The sequence below is a fragment of the Macrobrachium nipponense genome, chromosome 4 (genome assembly GCF_015104395.2).
Source record: "Macrobrachium nipponense isolate FS-2020 chromosome 4, ASM1510439v2, whole genome shotgun sequence".
NCBI lineage: Eukaryota > Metazoa > Arthropoda > Malacostraca > Decapoda > Palaemonidae > Macrobrachium > Macrobrachium nipponense.
In genome coordinates, this window is record NC_061100.1 from 21248018 (window position 1) to 21273017 (window position 25000).

The 25000-nt window shown below is 33.1% G+C and overlaps 1 long non-coding RNA gene across 1 annotated transcript; it reads left to right on the plus strand.

Moving 5' to 3' along the window:
* Positions 1 to 479: 479 nt before the first annotated feature.
* LOC135211571 (uncharacterized) lies at positions 480 to 13946 on the plus strand. The gene is made up of 3 exons (XR_010313667.1): positions 480 to 657; positions 2943 to 3075; positions 13505 to 13946. It is a non-coding gene; the product is annotated as an uncharacterized LOC135211571 (long non-coding RNA).
* The last annotated feature ends 11054 nt before the right edge of the window (positions 13947 to 25000 follow it).

Below are 25000 nucleotides of genomic sequence, written 5' to 3' on the forward strand. Positions count from 1 at the left end.
AACGACCTTATGGAGAGTAAGTTTAAGGCTATTTTCCATAAAGATGCAGTTGATTTAAATAGAACTTCTTTTCAAATCCGCTCTCCATCAGAGCCGAAAGGAATATACAAAAAACTTGAAACGTTGAATAAACCTATTTTTCTCCTTTGTAACTAACAAAAACAACAAATAGGACATATTCACTATTGTCATCAATGCTATTCACTGTAAATACTGTTAAGTATGAACTGCAGAATTCACTTAGCAAAAGTAAAAAGAAAATTGGAAATATGCTCTTATCTTTTGGCTTGATTTTTTTTTTTTTTTTTTTTTTTTTTTTTTTTTTTGTAATTTCCCGTCAAGAAAATTACCTTCCAATGTTCATCCACAGAACCCAGTTTCCTCCTCCCACATAAGTAACAAGTCGCTTCCTCGGTCGTAAAGGCAAAACTGGCAACTCATGACAAGGAGATTATACTCGCTCATACGAGCAAGTTTTTGCGAGCGAGATAGCGTGAACCCGAGAAGCAAACTCGGTGAAAAGTATAGCCTGTGGTCAAAAGTGTACGTTTTTGAAGCAAGTGCAAAGTGCAACGCGAAGACCTGTTTTCATTTAAGAAACAGACCAGTTTTTTGTTTTCCGTCGCTGTGGGAAACTATCATTGGCTTAATGAGCAGGTAATGTGTTTTATTTTCTTTCGGCGCTGAATTGATTCCTGGCATTTAAAGAGGTGAATTCGGATAGGAAACTATGACTTTCTACACTCAACAGACAAGCACACGCAAGCACACACACACATAAAAACCTATCTGTAAAGAGTGCAAGACTTAAGTTTCTCATGTGCGTGTGTGTGTGTGTGTGTGTGTGTGTGCGTGTTTGTGTGATTGTATTCGAGGAGGGGACGGGATGGAGAATGTGATACAATCGCCGAAATATAGGCCAAGATTAAAAATGGGAATACCAACGAAATCCCATGTCCAAAAAACCTTGAGTAGGCTACGCTAGGCACCAAGAACTGACAGCCTTCGTCAGGTTAGGTGTCCCTATTACTCTCTCCGCTGTCGCAACTTTGGCAAACAGGACAATCCTTGCATTGCCAGTTCCGAATACCAAGGGAAGGTGAGGGGTGGGGTAGGTTTTGGGGGTGGAGGAAGGCTGAGTTAAGGAAGTAAATGAAAAGGTCAGTGTAGGTGCCCAAAACGGGGCTAAATCTGCCTCATTGAAAGGAACAGTCGAAATTGGTATGTCCCTTACTGAGATTCGAAAGTGCTGAAGGTCGTGAATGCTTTAACCGGTAGGAAGCAGAAAATACTACACCAGTATCTTTGATGTCTTGGAATATCAATGTATTGTTAATGTCTAGACTAGCAAGGAGATTGTTAAGACATGTTGCAAGAAGAATATGATAAAAACTTCCTCTTATGAACTGCTAGAGATTAAAACTTAGTAAGCCACCAGTGAAACTGGATTGATAAATACCAGTTAATTGTAATGCATCGCTTCAGCAAAGGTTGGGCACTAGAAACGATGCTATTTAGAATTGCTGTAGCAGAAGAGTGACGTAAAAATCTAAGACGAGGAGATTTGAAGTGAAAATAAAACGCGTGTTGTCATAAAAGTAACAGAAGATCAGGAGTATAAGAAGACTTGGCAATGCAAGTGGCTTCACGAATGTTTATATTAACGACGTTTTACGATATGAGGCTTCACGAAACAGGTTTTGTTTCAAATTTCATAACGAATAAACAACAAAAACTCTTGGTTTTTAAGACGGACGTCCCAGAGCATTGTTTGTGGCATTTAAATGAGAGAACTTTGATGAGGCATTTGATGATACATATATTCCAACGGTTTATACCTGCAGTAGGATATACTCGTATATATATATATAAATTCCTTTCAACTTGAGCCCGCTGTATTTCGCTCTGTCTGGGAAATTTTCCTACGCTATTTAGATTAATTCTTTGCATAGTTACTACTTTTCCTTTACGAAATTACCGTAATTACACGAAGCTAGTTCTTTGTAAAGGCTTGCTGAATTTCTCACTATATTTACGTTAAATTTAATTTCAAATTACTTTCCCACGATAAACTGGTTATTTCAAGAGCTACTTTCTTATGTGTAGGTCCTTTATGTATAGTGAAACGAATTTTGGTGTGCAGTTGTGCAGACACTAGGAGATACCATGTGTGATTTCCTCTTAAGCAGAGACTCAGGATAGAGAAACGGCACTCATCAATAATTGTAATTTCAATTAATTAAATCCAATCGTTGTCAATGTAACTGGATTACATCGTCACCGTGATTTGCTTTTTTTCTTCTTTTACCATACTTGTCACTCTAATTTTACTTAACCACTGTGATTATATTTGATCCAAAAATACAGTTTGAATTAACTGCTCCCATTCTGCCATCATCCGGGTTCCATCTTTCTGTATTGTTTCTCTAACTTCCTTGATATGCCTAAGTCATTCTACCCCATCATCCATGGTCTCCTCTCTCAACTTTACCTATTATAAGGAGGAATAGTCATTCCTCCCACTCATTCCCAAGAATACTGAGAGAGAGAGAGAGAGAGAGAGAGAGAGAGAGAGAGAGAGAGAGAGAGAGAGAGAGAGAGATTGGTGTCATTGCATCGAAATAAACTTTCATGATTTAATCAAGACGTAAAAAGCTGAAAAGCTAGCTGAAAACATTATTAATGAAAGGCCAATTCATTTAAAACTTGACTTGACATCAAAGGTTGTTCAGAGTAAGTTAGGGAAAGAATAAAACAATCTATGTTATCGCTATACCTCTGACTATTGGTAAATGTTTTAAAAGGTACGAACTTCAAGATAGGGTCCAGCAGTTTTGGGTGTGAACTTACGTAAAATACACGCACCTCACGCACACAAATACACACACACACATATAGACTTTGCTTTCCTAAAAGTATAACTAAAAACTTTTTGTTTTCAGATACAAGAACACTCGAGCCCTGAAAGGTCAAAACCTTAGGAGGAGAAGTGCCTGGATTATTATAAGAGGAACTCTGGCTTCACAAGGCAGAAGAAATAAATAGCCTTCTGCTGCTATATAAGTAAATGAAGCTGTGAGTAAATTATTTACTTTTTACGTAAAGGTAATTCAGTCTCTCATTATTATTATTATTATTATTATTATTATTATTATTATTATTATTATTATTATTATTATTACAGCTTATACTTCAGAGTAAACAGACAAAGATTGATTTTACACATGAAATTCGTCAGGTTGTTGGAGAGAGAGAGAGAGAGAGAGAGAGAGAGAGAGAGAGAGAGAGAGAGAGAGAGAGAGAGAGAGAGAGAGAGAGAGCATTAGTTAATCAGCTGAAAAACACGCTACTTCCATTCTGAAATGTACAATTCACAACCATATCCCAGGATTCCCAATACAAAAAACTGATTGAGAAAAAAAATCTGGCTCCCGCTGCGAGGGAAGAAAAGATGTTTCCCAACTCAGTGAAGGGGAAAATGCGATCATGAATAAAGCTAATGACGGAGGTGGTTGTATTTACTATCTGCTCACACGGGCGAGGAACTACGGGGCGTAAGGTCACTTTTATTAAAAAAAAAAAAAAATCAACAACATTAGAGAGAGTACTAGAGGCAGGTTGTTGTCTGAACCTGTTATATGTTAGTATTATATATTATATATATATATATATATATATAGATATATATATATATATATATATATATATATAAGCAAACATCTGTGTTAAGATGCATTGTGAAGCAGTTTACATAATTTTAATTTTAAAAAATCCTTTTCTGAGAGGGGTGCAATTAAAGAATCTGGTCCATAACATAAAATCTATAATATATATATATATATATATATATATATATATATATATATATATATATATATATATATATATATATATATATATACATATTTTGCTTTTCTTAAAAAGCACAAGACTTTATGGACCAGATTCTTGGATTGCACTCCTCTTGGAAAGGGATTTTTTTTTATTAAAACTATATAAACTGCTTCACAATGTATCATAAGATAGATGTTTGCTTAATATATATATATATATATATATATATATATATATATATATATATATATTATATATATATATACATATGTATATATACATATATTATATATATGTGCATGTACTTATGATATATATATGTATATATATGTAGTATATATATATTTATATATATATATATATATATATATATATATATATATATTACAGAGAAGCAAGTAAAGTAAAACCAATAATTTCAACCCAAATAAAAAATTAATCGACTAAATGTTATGACGGTTTAAGCATGAAAGACAATAAGTAATTCTTACATTTGGAATCCTTAAAATTTTAGGAAATTTTCCACGACAATCAATCAATCAAATTTGCTGTTTTGAAGGTTCTCAAACAGCAGCCCATAAGACATAGGAAACCTCATCAGTAACGCTCTTTTCGCGGGAAAAATTCTCGAATATGATTGGCTGCTAATGATGACATCAATATCATCGTTCATTTGTTGCTTTTGTTGTTTACTATAGTATTATAGTACTACAATGGGATTCTTATTATATGTCACCTGTAATTGGATTTGCAAAGGTATTCTTGGAAATGATCATGAGATTTTTATCGTGTTTACGGTGTCCATATATCTGTAAAATATAAAACATTGCTTGTGGAATAAAGAAAAGTCAGTATTGTCCTTATCTATATCGTTTTACTTCGTATTTATTCCATTTGAAGGGTGACCTGTTCGCCTTTTACCAAGGCTTGAATGAGGATGCAGTATAGCCAATTTTTGCTAAAAGATATCTCTAATTTACTTTTTATTTCCTGTGTTTTACATTGGCTTTTTCTGTCCTTACTAATTTGAATACTTAAAAAATATAAAAAAAACATCTATTTCTGCATTTATAAAGGTATTATAACTGTCTTTATAGATAATCATAGATAAAGACTTTTGTTTGTTATAATCTTTACTCCAGACTCCTTGTTGAAGCCGTGACTAGATGTAAACATTGGTTTCCATGGCAACCATTAAACACCAGCGAGGACTCCTGGGTTTTAAGTGTCTCTGTTTGAAGACTTCCTGAAATGGCTGCCCTTTTGCATGGAATCATAAATTCACTGCAAGTCCAGTTCAAACAATTCTTTCTAAGGAAATAACGCGAGAAATTGCCGAGATGCAGCTTTGATAAATAACGGCACTTCGAACCGTTGAGATGCTGAAATATGTTATAAAGTATTCAAAAGATGTCTAAAGTATGCAGTGTTGATATTTCGAGCTATTTGGTAAGTTTAATATGTTGAAGAAATTTAACATAAAATAGTTATTATTATTATTATTATTATTATTATTATTATTATTATTATTATTATTATTATTATTATTATTATTATTATTATTATTATTATTTCTTTTTTCTTTTTAGGTTTATCACAGTCCTCCAATTCGACTGGGTGGTATTTATTTATAGTGTGGGGCTCCGGGTTGCACCCTGCCTCCTTAGGAGTCCATCACTCTTCTTACTATGTGCGCCGTTTCTAGGATCACACTCTTCTGCATGAGTCCTGGAGCTACTTCAGCCTCTAGTTTTTCCAGATTCCTTTTCAGGGATCTTGGGATCTTGCCTAGTGTTCCGATGATTATGGCATATCCCATATCCTTCTTATTTCTATTTTCAGGTCTTGATACTTATCCATTTTTTCCTTTTCTTTCTCTTCAACTCTGGTGTCCCATGGTATTGCAACATCAATGAGTGATACTTCTTGATTTTGTCAATCAACTTCACGTCTGGTCTATTTGCACGTATCACCCTATCTGTTCTGATACCATAGTCCCAGAGGATCTTTGCCTGATCGATTTCTATCACTCCTTCAGGTTGGTGCTCGTACCACTTATTACTGTAAGGTAGCTGGTGTTTCTTGTCCAGGCTCCAGTAGAGGGGTTTTGCAGCTGAATAATGCCTCTTTTTGTACTGGTTCTGTGCAAGTGCCGGACATTCGCTTGCTATGTGGTTTATGGTTTCATTTTTCGTATTGCACTTCCTACATATGGGAGAGATGTTATTTCCATATATCGTTCTTTGGATATATCTGGTTCTTAGGGCCTGATCTTGTGCCGCTGTTATCATTCCTTCAGTTTCCTTCTTGAGCTCTCCCCTCTGTAACCATTGCATTGGTTTGTTGTGCCATTCCTCTGTTCTGTTTGTCATTCTCCTGTCTATATATTTCTTATTTCTTGGTAATCGTCTACTTTTATCAGTCCTTCTTCCCATGCATTCTTGAGCCACTCGTCTTCACTGGTTTTCAGATATTGCCCCAGTGCCCGCAGTCCTCTATGCTTAGTAGTCCTCTCCCTCCGTTCTTTCGTGTTATGTATAGTCGTGTTATGTATTTGCTCTTGGGTGTAGTGCTTTGTATTGTCATATGTTTCCTAGTTTTCTGGTCTATGTTGCGGAGTTCTGCCTTCGTCCATTCCACTATTTCTGCACTGTATCTGATTACTGGCACTGCCCATGTGTTTATGGCTTTTATCATATATCCGGTGTTGAGTTTTGACTTGAGTCTCTGCATATATTCTTTCCTGATCGTGTCCTTCATCTCTTGGTGTTTTATATCCCCTCCTTCCATTATTCCCAGGTATTTGTATCCTGTCTCATCTATGTGTTTTGTTTCATCTATGTTTTTGATGTTGCTTCCATCTGAACTTTATCCCTTCAGTCCTTGTTACTTTGCCCTTTTGTATGTTGACTAAGGCACATTTTTCAATTACAAACTCCATCCTGATGTCCCCAGATACAATCCTTATAGTCTGGATTAGGGTATCTATTTCCTTGATGCTCTTACCATACAGCTTGATGTCGTCCATGAACATCAGATGGTTAATTATTATTATTATTATTATTATTATTATTATTATTATTATTATTATTATTATTATTATTATTATTATTATTATTATTATTATTATAAAGGTTTGTGATTCTATTTGGTTCTATTTTCACAGCTAATGTACTGAATTTGTGTTTTTATTTGCTCTCTGTGCTCCGACATTTTCTTAAAACTGAAAACTGACAATTGATTGCAATCCGGCCATATTGCATGGGGCACAAAAAAGGCCTGAATGGTAAAGTTATAGACTTGGATGTTTTTTACTTTTCCTTAAAACTAAGAAGAATGTAATTTATTGGCAAGCAATTGACCATTTGCAGAGAAAATAGACACATTTGGATAATTGATTCCATACCAGCCATATTGAACGGGAGCAAAATAAGGCCCGATTAGGTTATATCCTTGCGTTTTATTGGGGAGTCAAATGGACTTTCCCTTAAAACTGGAAAAAATGCAGCCTATTTGTAAGCAATTGATGAATATGCAATACTGATGGTAAATTGTTAAACTGGGCAAACGACATGTGAAGATGTGAGGAAGACATCTGACAGGAAAATTTTCGTAAGGCAGCTAGTTATCAGTTTATAATTGTTATCTATTCATGTATATATTCATGTATATATTATTATTATTATTATTATTATTAATAATAATAATAATAATAATAATAATAATAATAATAATAATAATAATAATAATAATAATAATAATAATAATAATAATAATAATAATGATTGCAGGTCCACAATAATATCGCATGTGAAGTATATAAAGTGTTTAATGATAATAGCTTTCGAACCCTGCACCAGGTTCATCCTCAGCAAAGTCACTTTGCTGAGGATGAACCTGGTGCAGGGTTCGAAAGCTATTATCATTAACACTTTATATACTTCACATGCGATATTATTGTGGACCTGCAATCATTGTTATCATTTTCGACACTGAAAATTGTGCCCAATAATAATAATAATAATAATAATGATAATAATAATAATAAATAATAATAATAATAATAATAATAATAATAATAATAAAATGCAGGAAGCAGACCTTTGATACATGTTTTGATGCAAATAATGGGAGCTTTGACTTAAACAGGGTCTTTTAAATTCTTCTGATAATTCGTTTTTCTGACACAGCTAGGTTATTGAGTGGAAATAAAATTGGAGATTTGTCATTTACAGGTTAAAATATATTTTATCAACAATATTTTATCCCATTTGACTTTTATTTCATCTTATATTACTAGATAACACAGAAATCAAGGCCGGTAACTTCAACAGGATATTGGTAGCTATCTTCTGGTATTTTTTCTTGGATACCGGGCACTAAATATCCTTGTACTCGCCACTGGGACTCTTTCAAGGGCTGGTGTAGTCTACATGTTTTGACCCTGTAGACTACATCAACCCCTGAAGGAGTCCTAGTCGCAGTACAAGGATACCTAATATAGATAAAACAGGCCCTGAAGGAGTCCCAGTATAAGTGCAAAGATAACTAATACCCGTATCCAAGGAAAAATACCAGAAGATAGCTACCAATACCTCGTTGAAGTTACCAGCCTTGATTTCTGTTATAAGAAAAAATAAAAGTAAAATGGAATAAAATATTTTTGATAAAATATTGTAACCTATGAATGACAAATATCTCATATATATATTATATATATATATATATATATATATATATATAATATATATATATATATATATATATATATATAAATATTTAAATGCTTGATACACTGTTAGGCACAAACATGCTTTACACGATCATTTCACTTGATCATGTGAATGTTATTTGTAATTAATAAGAATATATTAAAATGTAAATATTGTTCTTTTAATTATTATCATTTACCATATTTCCCCTTATGTTACAAATAAGTCCCAGGTTTACAGTGAGTTAGTTATATTTCTTCCATCTCTCCATTTCGTGTTTAAAGAGCGAAACTGATATTTCTTTAAAGGATTGGGAAAGTAAATTTGAAAATAAGTGAGCTTATTTGAGATATATGAAAATAATTTTTGAATGGAGTATTCGTGAACGATTTACAACTAATAAATAGTCTTTAGAGACAAAAGAAATCTTAAGGTATCCGAATGCTAGTTTAATAATATTTTATATATACTCCTGGTACGAGATTATTCTCTCGATTTTCATTTTTATTTTTAAGCATCGAAATAAATGTCAACAAAATTGTCATGGTGAACGTCTTATTGGTTGACTATATATATATATATATATATATATATATATATATATATATATATATATATATATATATATATATATTGTTATGAACCACTGTTGGGTTAATCAGGTTCTAAAAAAAAAAAATATGAAAAAATAAATGAAAAAAAATTTATCAGGACTGAAAATCTGGCAGCAATTGAGACAGTCAAAGGAGGACGAAACAAGTAATACGAAACAGAGACCTTAAGACTAATTTATTATATATAAAATGTAAAATTGTTTGAATTCAATATTTACAGAAAGGCATCAGTGGCAAAGCAAAAACCATTAAGCAAAAATAACCACATTTAATCTGAAAATTATCAGAAAAGGCAAATATCAAAAAGGCAAATATCGAACAATCAGCATAAAAATCTTTAACAAAATGAATGAGTCAGTACATCAAATAACCAAAAATAAAAGTTCCATGTAAGTAGGGGGAAAAATAATTACTTTACATACAGGATCTGTAAAATGCCATAATTAATACAGTAACCTTAATACGAGCAGTTAGCAAATAGTTAGCAAGAAAACATATGGTTACAACTATAGAAACAAATTAATAATGTACCATAAAAATCAAAAGCAGGGTTAACAAATTACGCCATAAATACACAGTTTCAATTTCATAATTACCTTAAGCATTAATATCAAAACATTGGGGAAAACCTAAGGCACTAAAGCCTTATGCATTAAATGCTACAGGACACTCAACACCCAGGAAAGCGTGGCAACTTGCAGAGATAACACCTGAGGACCCACTATGAATACCTCCTGAAGAAATTCACCCAGCCGAAGCTGTACACACAACACAGACGAAGCTGCCCTTCAGGAGAGCACAGACGAAGCTGCACACACAACGCAGACGAAACTGCCCTTCAGGAGAACACAGACGAAGCTGCAACTCTAAAGCCGTGGTCCTCAACATAACACAGACGAAGCTGCTAACCCAGACAAAACTGGCTCTGCTGAACATCTTGATGCTCGTTCTTAACCCTGCAGGTCCTGAGTCGTAACCAAATAGCCATTCCGGAATCCAACCGTGACTGCAAGGAACCCCCATACTGCTATAACCTTCTCAGGTCTCTGTATCTTACTGACTGAAGCAGTCAGACACGGGCTGTCGGACGTTACCTTACCTCCACCTCTTCTACCAATAAACAAAAGGTAAAACGACCCTCACGGGGAAACAACCCGAAACAACCGTTTCGATCGTCCGAGACAAGAAAACAATACAAGAGGTGCTTAATACCCTTACACCTCATCACCCTAAAGAAAAAAAAAATGAATATAATATACTCCTGAATTACTCTCTCCTCCAATGTCGCCGCAAAACAGCCAAACCATACAGAACTGATCCTGGCAAGGTCGCCAAATGTTATGAACCACTGTTGGGTTAATCAGGTTCTAAAAAAAAAAATATGAAAAAATAAATGAAAAAAAATTTATCAGGACTGAAAATCTGGCAGCAATTGAGACAGTCAAAGGAGGACGAAACAAGTAATACGAAACAGAGACCTTAAGACTAATTTATTATATATAAAATGTAAAATTGTTTGAATTCAATATTTACAGAAAGGCATCAGTGGCAAAGCAAAAACCATTAAGCAAAAATAACCACATTTAATCTGAAAATTATCAGAAAAGGCAAATATCAAAAAGGCAAATATCGAACAATCAGCATAAAAATCTTTAACAAAATGAATGAGTCAGTACATCAAATAACCAAAAATAAAAGTTCCATGTAAGTAGGGGGAAAATAATTACTTTACATACAGGATCTGTAAAATGCCATAATTAATACAGTAACCTTAATACGAGCAGTTAGCAAATAGTTAGCAAGAAAACATATGGTTACAACTATAGAAACAAATTAATAATGTACCATAAAAATCAAAGCAGGGTTAACAAATTACACCATAAATACACAGTTTCAATTTCATAATTACCTTAAGCATTAATATCAAAACATTGGGGAAAACCTAAGGCACTAAAGCCTTATGCATTAAATGCTACAGGACACTCAACACCCAGGAAAGCGTGGCAACTTGCAGAGATAACACCTGAGGACCCACTATGAATACTCCTGAAGAAATTCACCCAGCCGAAGCTGTACACACAACACAGACGAAGCTGCCCTTCAGGAGAGCACAGACGAAGCTGCACACACAACGCAGACGAAACTGCCCTTCAGGAGAACACAGACGAAGCTGCAACTCTAAAGCCGTGGTCCTCAACATAACACAGACGAAGCTGCTAACCCAGACAAAACTGGCTCTGCTGAACATCTTGATGCTCGTTCTTAACCCTGCAGGTCCTGAGTCGTAACCAAATAGCCATTCCGGAATCCAACCGTGACTGCAAGGAACCCCCATACTGCTTATAACCTTCTCAGGTCTCTGTATCTTACTGACTGAAGCAGTCAGACACGGGCTGTCGGACGTTACCTTACCTCCACCTCTTCTACCAATAAACAAAAGGTAAAACGACCCTCACGGGGAAACAACCCGAAACAACCGTTTCGATCGTCCGAGACAAGAAAACAATACAAGAGGTGCTTAATACCCTTACACCTCATCACCCTAAAGAAAAAAAAAATGAATATTTTTTTTTTTTATCCTGTAAATTACTCTCTCCTCCAATGTCGCCGCAAAACAGCCAAACCATACAGAACTGATCCTGGCAAGGTCGCCAAATGTTATGAACCACTGTTGGGTTAATCAGGTTCTAAAAAAAAAAAAATATGAAAAAATAAATGAAAAAAAATTTATCAGGACTGAAAATCTGGCAGCAATTGAGACAGTCAAAGGAGGACGAAACAAGTAATACGAAACAGAGACCTTAAGACTAATTTATTATTATATATAAAATGTACAATTGTTTGAATTCAATATTTACAGAAAGGCATCAGTGGCAAAGCAAAAACCATTAAGCAAAAATAACCACATTTAATCTGAAAATTATCAGAAAAGGCAAATATCAAAAAGGCAAATATCGAACAATCAGCATAAAAATCTTTAACAAAATGAATGAGTCAGTACATCAAATAACCAAAAATAAAAGTTCCATGTAAGTAGGGGGAAAAATAATTACTTTACATACAGGATCTGTAAAATGCCATAATTAATACAGTAACCTTAATACGAGCAGTTAGCAAATAGTTAGCAAGAAAACATATGGTTACAACTATAGAAACAAATTAATAATGTACCATAAAAATCAAAAGCAGGGTTAACAAATTACGCCATAAATACACAGTTTCAATTTCATAATTACCTTAAGCATTAATATCAAAACATTGGGGAAAACCTAAGGCACTAAAGCCTTATGCATTAAATGCTACAGGACACTCAACACCCAGGAAAGCGTGGCAACTTGCAGAGATAACACCTGAGGACCCACTATGAATACCTCCTGAAGAAATTCACCCAGCCGAAGCTGTACACACAACACAGACGAAGCTGCCCTTCAGGAGAGCACAGACGAAGCTGCACACACAACGCAGACGAAACTGCCCTTCAGGAGAACACAGACGAAGCTGCAACTCTAAAGCCGTGGTCCTCAACATAACACAGACGAAGCTGCTAACCCAGACAAAACTGGCTCTGCTGAACATCTTGATGCTCGTTCTTAACCCTGCAGGTCCTGAGTCGTAACCAAATAGCCATTCCGGAATCCAACCGTGACTGCAAGGAACCCCCATACTGCTTATAACCTTCTCAGGTCTCTGTATCTTACTGACTGAAGCAGTCAGACACGGGCTGTCGGACGTTACCTTACCTCCACCTCTTCTACCAATAAACAAAAGGTAAACGACCCTCACGGGGAAAACAACCCCGAAACAAACCGTTTCGATCGTCCGAGACAAGAAAACAATACAAGAGGTGCTTAATACCCTTACAATATATATATATTAATATATATATATATAGTATATTATAATATATATTATAATATTATAATATATATCCGTGTGCGTGTGGTGACACAATAAAAAACACAGAGTAGCTGCTGTTTTGGCAGGAAAACCTCTGTCCTGTGATTGGTTGTCGATGACGTTATTAACTAGGTATCGATGACGTCATTAACTACTCCTGCCACATACTACCATCATGCTATCATTTAGCTGTCGTTTATTTGAACATTTCTCTTCTTTGGGAATATGTTGATTGTTAGAGTGTCTTAAATTCTATTTTACACATTTTCAAATAGATCGGAATTGACGACATAAACTTTAATTGCTAATTATTCGATATTATGCTTCGGTGAATAGTTGCCAGTTTAGCTTTTAGGGTTGTAAAGAGTAATACGAAAAACAATTTAATTCTGTTTACCCAATGAAAGCAATAAAATCAAATTTCATTTTTTTATATTTTCTTTGCAGATTTGAGGGGCATTTGAATACATTTTGTGAGATAAGAACAACAATTATCGACGCAAAACCGACGTTTAGCAAGAATTAGAGTTCACCGAGTGGCAAAAATGGAGTAGAGTAACGTCTGCATTAGTAACGAGAAAGGCTATTTGGTTTCCCTCCAGATTGAGAAATACGAGAATAATCCGTATGGAGGCGGAATGTTATATCATTATTACTTCCAATGACTCTCACACCTTTAACAGGTAATACGGTGCCAGACCACACAGCCTTAAAGTAAATAATTATCGAGATATAAATCTGGTTTTATTAGGTCACTGACACCAGGCAACTCTATCATTACGTCATCAGCAAGGGGTGGAGATTCTTAAGCTTCCCCATTCATAACTGCGGTCGATGACGTCATCGTACGTAGATAAAAAAAGCATTCCCGACGTGGGAAGTGCTGTTACACGAGCTTTCAATTCGTTCTTAATTACTTTTATCTTTCCTGTATATTGTTATTTTTTTGTTATTATTGACTGGAAATCCTTATCCATTTATATATATATATATATATATATATAATATATATATATATATATATATATATATATATATATAGGATAAATAATATTTAAAGGCTTGATACACTGTTAAGGAGAAACATGCTTAACAATATTGTTTTATTTGATTATATGAATGTTATTTCTAATTAATAAAAATATTTAAAAGTGTACATATCTTAGTCTCTTCGCTTTTGCGAAAGACTTTTTGTTTCTCCTTACGACTGTCATTCGTAAGTATTTCTGGTTCCTTCCATCTCCTATGTGATATCTTAGTAGAGTGGTTCTTCTTAAACTAAAGGAGAGGATTCAAACAGATAAGTTGAAAAAAGGTATAACAACTTTATTCTGTAACTCTATACTAAGAGATGCAGTTCGGTCGGGAGACCGATATGTTTGAATGCTGGCACGGAACTGCCATTCTAAAGCATCACGTCGATAGCGGAACATTAGCTATCTCAGCGATTCATATAAAAACATACGTAGTCCGCCGGCTCGGAAGTTACAAGTTTCCGGCGTAGGTTAACAGGTCAACCGCTTCCCATGGAAGTTGTTGTGCAAAGTTATCAGTAATGCAAAACGATGACAATGTAACAGATTTAAACCAGGCTACTGCAGACAGCGCATAGCGTAATCTAGATCTGCATTGGTCACGTAGGACCCTCCTAATGCCATGACCTCAGGTCATGGGTTTTTATTTACAGATTATGTAATTCAATAATGTATTTATTACACATACTGTATATTTATTATTATTTACCCTATTTCAATTCAGTATATAGTAAGTCCCAGGTTTATAGTGAATTGTATTTCTTTCATATCTCCATTAGGCAATGATACCTATGCAATTTGGCCTGAAGTGTTTGAAGGGCAAAACTCATATTTTTTTAAATAATAGAGGAATAGGAAAATAAATTTGAAAATGAAGGGAGCTCATTTGAGATATATGAAAAGGGATGTTTGAATGGAGAATTAATGATTTGCAATTAATAAAAAAAGACTCTTTCCATCAACAGATTTAGAGAAGAAAAATCTTAAGGTATCTAAATGCTAGATTAATAATAAAATTGTTATTATTTTATATACATAACATTCTTACTCTCTCTTAAAGAAGAAATAAATAGCACTCACTCACTTGCACTGAAATCTTAATGTTGATAGAGATTACCTCGATATTTATTTATCTTTATTTTTCATTTATAAGGATTAAAATAAATATCAACAAAATGGTCGTGTTGAGCGTCTTAAAAACAAAAAATCAAACAAAAAAAACAAAACCAGAAAATACCCGAAATTTTAACGATTCTGGAAAATTAGCAAACAGCAACGCATAAACCTGGTTGTTCCTCCACAGTTGCTGCTGTTTTGGTGTGGAAACCTGCTTTCCTGTGATTGGTCGTCGATGACATCATTATCTAGTTATAGATGATATCATTACCTGTTAATGCCATATACCACCAACTTTCTAACCAAAAACCACCATTTAAGTAAATATATATCTCTCGTTTGTGTATATATCCATTGTCACAAAGTCGTAGATTCTATATAGAATATCTGCAAATAGATTACAATTAATAAAATGCACTTTCAGTGTTCATTATTCAACATTTTTCTTCATGGAAGGGTTAACAGTTTTTGTTTTTCTCAGCGAGAACAGCCAGAGTAAGGTGTAAAAAACTACATTATATCTTTTCCCAGTTAAAGAACAAAAATCTATTTTTATTGCCCAATTTCTTTGACTTAAATTATATAATTTTAAGTAACTTTTTCGTGAAACGAGCAACAATAAACGTTGAAAAGCAATATTTTGGTAGCAATTAGAATTCTCTGGAGTGGCTGCAATGTAGGAAGGTGGAGTCTGCGTTAGAAACGAAAAAGCCTAGTTGGTTACTTTCATAGTTGAGAAATACGGAAAATTTTAGGTATGCGTCCTAATTGCACATTCCATGACATCTCCGATGATATGGTACTTCTAATACCTACAGGATGGATGTCCAAACACTATATAACTGAATGTTTGTCCATATTAAAGCGTAGCTTCTTTGCAAGACTAGCAACTGCCCCTATATGATGACGTAAGCAGCGACGGTGGGGTGAGGTCACTACGACTTCATTCATGAATTTGTGACGTCATCACTCATTGTAAACAAAACCATTCGCGCCTCGGAGCGTTTGATGTTTGCTGTCTATTATTTATTATATTTCTTCCTTCTTACTACTTTATTGTCCTTCTGTTTCGCAAACAATTGATATATATATATATATATATATATATATATATATATATATATATATATATATATATATGTATGTATGTATGTATGTATGTCTGTATATATGTATATTTATATATACATATTATGTATTAGAGGTGTATTGGATATCCGCATCCGCATCCTCATCCGCAGATTATCCGAATTTTTTAGAAACTCCGCATCCGCATTCACATCCGTATTGACAAGTTTTCAACATCTGCATCCACATCCACATCCTCATTGGCAGCACATGCAACATCCGCATCCGCATCCGCATCCGCAGTTGGAGAATGCGGATATGCGGATGTCACCCCCTACTCAGTGTTCAATAGTCCATAATCCATATACTCATACATTGTAGGTAACTTTAGAGGTCGTTTTTCTAAATTTGGCTTTTTCATTTACTTATTCAGAATACATGATGCACATTACAAGATATAATTAACTCAGTTACAGTATACCTGTTTTATAGCATTTTGTTTTAGCAACTTCATCATGTCACTCATAGCAGTTGTTGATCATAAAGGTATTGTGTTTATTTGGAAATCTCTCTCTCCCTCTCTCTCTCTCTCTCTCTCTCTCTCTCTCTCTCTCTCTCTCTCTCTGAAAGCAAAGATTGGCTTTGAGTTTTGTCACTCTTATGCAGTGAGTATGAAATAACCTTTTGCCAAAACAACGACAAACGTTTGTGTACTGCTTGTACTTTTTATGTACTGTTTGTACTTTTTACGTTCATATGGAAGCATACAGCAGATAAGCACATAAGTACAGTATCAGTTTTGTTCAACCAATTCAGCAAATATTATGTATCTATTCTCTTTCTTCAAATTTATGCAAATTATATATATCCTGTAATATTTCTAATAACTTTTAACCCCATTACCCTCCCCCTAAATATATATATATATATATATATATATATATATATATATATATATATATATATATATAATCCGCATCTGCATCCGCATCCACAAGGGTATGGCCATCAAATATCTGCATTTGCATCCGCATTTTTCATTTTTTGATATATGTGTCCGCGTCCGCATCCGCATCCACAAATTTTAAAAAGTTGATATCCGCATCCGCATCCGCATCCGCAAATCAAATTTTCAGACATCCGATACACCTCTATATATGTATATATACATTCATACCATTATATATATATATATATATATATATATATATATATATATATATATATTATATATATATATATATATATATATATGATATTATATATCTATATATATATATATATAGATATAATATATATATATATATATATATATATATACTATAGTACTAAACTATCAAAAGAACATGTTTTATTATATGGAAGTATTCCTGTTATGCAATGAAATTTATAGCTTTCTATGTTATAATTACATTTAATTTCTAAAGCAGAAAAACTATTTTCTTGACATTGTAATGAAAATATTACCTTCAGTTTGTATTATGGTTCATTGGACTCCCAAAGTTTTGCTATCTGCCTAGTGATGATTATACTACTATGCCTGAAACATTTGAAGTAAAAGAATAAATAATAAGTAGAATAATTTGTTTTAAAAAATTTATATGATTTTGAACCTGACTCACGATGCTCTCGATTTTTTTTTGTTTTTAAAGATGAAAATAAATATCAACAAAATACTTATGGTCAACGTATTATTTTTTGCATATACAGCATATAAAAACCAAAAATCAAGTCAAAAGCAAAAAAATCAGAAAATATCTTGAATTTGACGAATCTGGAAAGTTAGCAAACAGCAACGCATAAGTCTGGTTGTTCCTACAAAGTAGCTGCTGTTTTGGCGGGAAACCTGCTGTCCTGTGATTGGTTGTCTATGACGTTACTAGTTATCAATGACGTCATTACCTGTTAATGCCATATGCCAGCAACTTTCTAACCAAAAGCCACCATTTAAGTAAACATATCTCTCGGGTTGTATATATATCCATTGTCACAAAGCCATAAATTCTCTATAGAATACCTTCAAATATATTTTAATTAAGGAAATGCTCTTTCAGTGCGAATTATTCAATATTTTTCTTCAAGGAAGGGTTAACTGTTTTTGGTTTTCTCGGTGAGAACAGCCAGAGAAAGAAATAAAAAACTACATTATTTTTTTTCTAATAAAAGAAAAAAATCTGATTTTATGGCCTAATTTCTTTGTATCAGATTATACACAATTTCAAATAAATTTTTCGTAAAATGAGCAACAGTAAACGTTGAAAAGCAACATTTTGGTAGGAGTTAGAATTCGCTGAAGTGGCCATAATGCAGGAAGGTGGAGTCTGCATTAGTTACTTTAAAGACTAGTTGGTTACTTTCCTAGTTCAGAAATACGGAAAAATTTTAGGTATGCGGCCTAAATGCAAATTCCTTGACATCTCCAGTGATTTGGTACTACTAATACCTACAGAATGGATGCCCAAACACATTATATAACTGAATGTTTGGCCATATTAAAGCGTACCTTCGTTTGCATAACTGGCACCTGGCCACTATATGATGACGTAAGCAGCTACGGAGGGGGGAAGTACTACAACTCCATTCATGAATTTGAGACATCATCACTCATAGTAAACAAAATCATTCGCGCCTCGAGCATTTGATGTTTGCTCTCTACTATTGAGTATATTTCTCCCTTCCCGTTGTTTTATTGCCCTTTTTTCTGCTGACAATTGCTCTATCACACGCAGAATCACAGAAATATAGTGTTATATATATATATATATATATATATATATATATATATATATATATATATATATATATATAAAAGATTGCTTAGAATATATATATATATATATATATATATATATATATAAAAGATTGCTTAGAATATATTTTTATAAATATATATATATATATATATATATATATATATATATATATATATATATATATATATATATATATATATATATAAGAGTTCGTATTTCTATTGAAGAACTTAGACTTTTAAACGTTATCATTAATTATTAATAACATCTTATATTTAATACAGACACTATTTACTTGAATCTGTAATTAAGGTATTACCCAAAAGTTTGCTATCTACGTAGTGATGATTATACTACCATGCCTGAAACATACGAAATAAAAGAATAATAAGTGAAGGATTAAAATAAATATCAACAAAATGCCTTTGGTGAACGTCTTATTTATTGCATATACAGCTTATAAAAAAAGCAAAAAATCAAGCAAAAGAAAAAACCAGAAATACCTCGAATTTGACGAATCTGGAAAATTAGCAAGCAGCAACGCATAAACCTGATTGTTCCTCCACAGTAGCTGCTGTTTTGGCGGGAAACCTGCTTTCCTGTGAATGGTTGTCAATGATGCCATTAAGTAATTATCGAGGACCCCATTACCTGTTGATGCCATATACCACCAACTCTCTAACCAAAGACCACCATTTAAGTAAATATGTCTCTCATTTGTGTATATAACCATTGTAACAAAGTCGTATAGTCTATATAGAACATCTTCAAATAGATTACAATTAATAAAATGCTCATTCAGTGCTAATTATTCGATATTTTTCTTCATGGAAGGTTTGACAGTTTTTGGTTTTCTCACCGAGAACAGCTAGAGAAAGAAGAAAAAAACTATAATATTACTTTTCCCATTTAAGATTAATAATCTGATTTTATTGCCTAATTTCTTGGCATTAGATCATACATATTTTCAAATAACTTTTTTCGAGAAATGAGCGACAATAAACGTTGAAAAGCAACATTTTTGTAGGAATTAGAATTCGCTGAAGTGGCTATAATACAGAAGGGTGGAGTCTGCGTTAGTAACGAAAAAGACTAGTTGGTCACTTTCCTGGTTAAGAAATACGGAAATATTTCAGGTATGCGTCCTAATTGCACATTCTATGTGTCCAATGATTTGATACTTCTATTACCCTCAGGATGGATGCCAAGAATCGCTGTATTACTGAATATTTGGCCAAATTAAAGCGCACATTTTCTGGAATAACTGGCACATGGCCAATATATAATGACGTAAGCAGCGACGATGGAGGGAGGTTCCACTACTCCATTCATAAATTTACAACGCCATCACTCATGATAAACAAAACCATTAGAAAGTTTACGAACACTGGTAGATCATAATTATACATACATTGCAATGTGGAAGTCACTTGGCATGAAAATATTGGAGCATTCTTTTATCAGTTTGATAAAATAAAGATTTCACATAGAAATCTATGTCCTTCTCTCAAAAATAATAGCAATAATGATACTGAAACACAAACCTACTCACATACTAAAAGAAAGATCGACATGATTCCTCAGCTCTTTTATTCTTAAATTTCAGGAGGAATGCAGTTATGGAGGAATTCATATTCTTTAGATATATTTTTTTCCATGCATAAAGCAGAAAGAAATCTCACTCAATTTCCGACGGTTATGCAGAAATATCCAACAGCAACTCATGGGCCTGTGTCCCTCACAAGCTCTTGCTGTCATGTGATTGGATGTCAATGATGTCATTAACTAGTTTTTGATGACGTCATTATCTACAATACCATTTGCCACTAACTTTCTAACTCTAAACCGCCATTTATTTAACTACACATTTCTCAGATCAGTTTTTATCTATTGTTACAAGATCATGAATTGGGTACAAAAGATTTTCGAATGGATTTGAAATGAGGGAATGCTCTTAAAGAGCTATTTTTACGATATTTTCCTTCATCGAACAGGTGCCAGTTTATTTTTCTTTAATTTTTGGCATTTCTTATCCAAGGATTCTAGAGTACTAATTCGCACAAAAAAATCTTTAATTTTCAACATAATTAAAGCTGTTAAATCTCGTTTATTCTTCAGTGGTTTCACATAAGATTATATACCATTTAAAACAAATTTTGTGGTTAATAAACAGCAACTAACGTTGAAAAATTAACGTTTTGGTAAGAATTATAAATTATCAAAATGATTACAATGGAGGAAAGTGGCGTCTACCTAAGTCAGTAAAAATACTAGTTGGTTACTTTTATAGCAGAAAAATACAGGAAATATTACGAACAGAGTCTGAGTACATAATTTCGTCATCTTGATGATACCAGGATGAAGGAAGCAGAACCGCCTCCCACTTGGTGTTCACATTATGAGAGAGTTCCCAGGTACCACCTATACAAAAGGGACGTAATTTCAATTCGGTCAAATATTCATTTTAGTGGTGCCTGGTCCTTCATCCTGGAAGCTATTAAAATTACGGAATCATTGGTGGTTTCATGATATATGTAAACTGAGACTATACGTAATATTCTCTGTATTCTTAACGGTGAAAGTAACTGACGAGTCTTTTTACTGACTTAAGCCATTCGGGTAATCTCTAATTGTCACCAAAACGTTAGTTTTTCAATGTTAATTGCTGTTCATTAAACACAAGTTTATTTTAAAATGGTATATAGTCTTATATGTAACCACTGAAGAATAAAACTGGATTTTACTACTTTAATTGTGCTGAAAATTAAAGCAATTTTTGTTTGCGAATACTTTAGAATCCTTGGATAAGAAAAGCAAGGAAAAAAAAACTGGCATCTCTTTGATTAAGGAGAATATAAAAAACCAGCTCTTTAAGAGCATTCCCCTATTTCAAATTAATTCGAAAATCTTTTATACAGAATTTATGACCTTGCAATAACAGATAAAAACAGATCTGAGACATGTTTAATTAAATAAATGGAGGTTTAGAGTTAGAAAATTAGTGGCAAATGGCATGGCAGGTAATGACGTTATCCAAAACTGGCGCGAATGGTTTTGTTTACTATGAGTGATGACGTCTCAAATTCATGAATGGAGTCGTTGGATCTCACTCGACCGTCGCTGCTTACGTCATTATGTAGTGGCAGGTGCCAGTTATGAAAAAGAAGGTACGCATTGATATGGCAAAATATTCAGTTATATAGTGTGTGTGGGCATCTATACCGTAGGCATTAGAAGTATCAAATCATTGGACATATCATGGAATATTCAATTAGACCACAGACCTAAAATATTTCCGTCTTTCTCAACCAGGAAAGTAACCAACTAGACTTTTTCGTGACCACTACAGACTCCACCTTACTGCATTGTAGCCACTTCAGCGAATTCTAATTCCTACAAAAATATTGCTTTTCAATGTTTATTGTCGCTCGTTTCTCGAAAAATTAATTTAAAATGATGTATAATCTATTACAATGAAATTAGGCAATAAAATTAGATTTTTGTTCTTTAATTGGGAGAAGATATAATGTAGTTTTTTACCTTTTCCTCTGCTTGTTCTCGTTAAAAAAACAAAAACTGTTAACCCTTCCATGAAGAAAGATATCGAATAATTAGAACTGAAAGAGCAGTTTCATATCAAAATCTGTTTGAAGATTTTCTATATAGAATTTACGACATTGTGACAATGGATATATACATAAAAGAGAGATATATATGCTTAAATGGTGGTTTTTGGTTAGAAAGTTGGTGGTATATGGCATTAACAGGTAATGACGTCATCAATAACTAGTTAATGACGTCATTGACAAGCAATCACAGGACAGCAGGTTTCCCGCCAAAACAGCAGCTACTGTGGAGGAACAATCAGACTTATGCGTTGCTGTTTGCTAATTTTTCAGAATCGTCAAAATTTCAGGTATTTTCTGATTGCTTGATTTTGTTTTTATAGGCAGTATATGCAATAAATAAGACGTTCACCATGATTATTCTGTTAATATTTATTTTAATCCTTGAAATTAAAAATAAAGATGGAAAGAATAGAGAATCCTGATCAAAATCATGTCATTTTTTAAAACAAATTGTTCATAGGCTCTTCTCCTTATTTATTTGATCTCATATGTTTCAGGCTTAGTAATATAATCATTACTATGCAGATAGCAACATTTAGGGGTCCCATTAACCTTAATACAAACTGAAGGTAATATTTTAATAACAAGGTCAAGTGAATAGAGTTTCTGCTTTAAAAATTATATGTAATTAATAATAACGTTGAAGAGTCTAAATTGCATAGAGTAACAGGAATACTTTCCATAAGATAATGTTATTTAATAGATTGATATTTATTATATATATATATATATTATATATATATAGATTGATATATATATATATATGGATATATATATATATATATATATATATATATATATATATATACATAAATATACATAATATATATATAGATATATATATATATATATATAATATATCTCTATATATATATATATTAATATATATATATATATATATAAAAAATATATTAAAGACTATATTTCTGTGTCTGCGTGTGATAGAGCAATAGTTCGGCAAACAGAAAGACGATAAAACAGCAGGAAGGAAGAAATATAATCAGTGATTGACAGCAAACATCAAACGCTCAAGTAACATGCCTCCGAGGCGCGAATGGTTTTGTTTACTATGAGTGATGAATGGAGTCGTTGGACTTCCCTCCACCGTAGCTGCTTACGTCATCACATAGTGGCAGGTGCCAATTATACAAAAGAAGGTACGCTTTGATATGGACAAATATTCAGTTATATAGTGTGTTTGGGCATACATCCTGTAGGTATTAGAAGTACCAAATCACTGGAGATGCAATGGAATGTTCGTCTAGGCAAATTACCTAAATTTTCTCCGTATTTCTGAACTAGTAAAGTAACCAACTAGTCTTTTTCGTGATTAATGCAGACTCCACCTTCCTGCAATTTAGCCATTTCTGCGAATTCTATTTCAGAGATTTTTCGGCGATTTTCGGCGCTTCTCTAAATCCTACCAAAATATTGCTTTTCACCGTTTATTTGAAAATTAACTTAAAATGGTGTATAATTTAATGCAAAAAAAAAATAGACAATAGAATTAGATTTTATCTCTTTAATTTGGAAAAATTAATGTAGTTTTTTACCGCTTACTCTAGCTGTTCTAGCTGAGAAAACCAAAAACTGTCAACCATTCCATGAAGAAAAATATAAAATCATTAGCACTGAAAGAGCATTTTACTAATTGTAATCTATTTGAAGATATTCTATATGGAATTTACGACTTTATGACAATGGATATATATATACTTAAATGATGGCTTTTGGTTAGAAAGTTGGTGGTATATGGCATTAACAGGTAATGACATCATCGACAACCAATTACAAAAGCTGGTTTCCCGGAAAACAGCAGCTACTTTGGAGGAACAATCAGGTTTATGCGTTGCTGTTTGCTAATTTTGAGTCGTCAAAATTTCGGGGTATTTTCTGGTTGCTTGACTTTTTTTTGGTTTTTATATGCTTTTTATTCAATAAATAAGACGTTTGTTTACCATGTCCATGTTGTTAATATTTATTTTAATCATTAAAAATAAAAAATAAAAATTTCTGATATCAGGATCAAAATTATGTCAAGATTTCAGCGCCTGTGAGTGAGTGCTATTAGTTATCTTTAAGAGAGAGTAAGACTGTTGTTATACATATAAAATGATAATGTTATCAACCTAGCATTTGGATACCTTAAGATTTATTCTATCTCTAAAGACGTTTTTATTATTTTTTGTGTATATCGTTCATGAATTCCACATTCAAACATTTCTTTTCATGTGTTTCTAATGATATTCCTCATTTTCAAATTTATTTTGCATTTACTTAAAATAAAATATTAGTTTTCCTCTGCAAACACGTCAGGCCAAATTGCAAAAGTATCATTGCAAT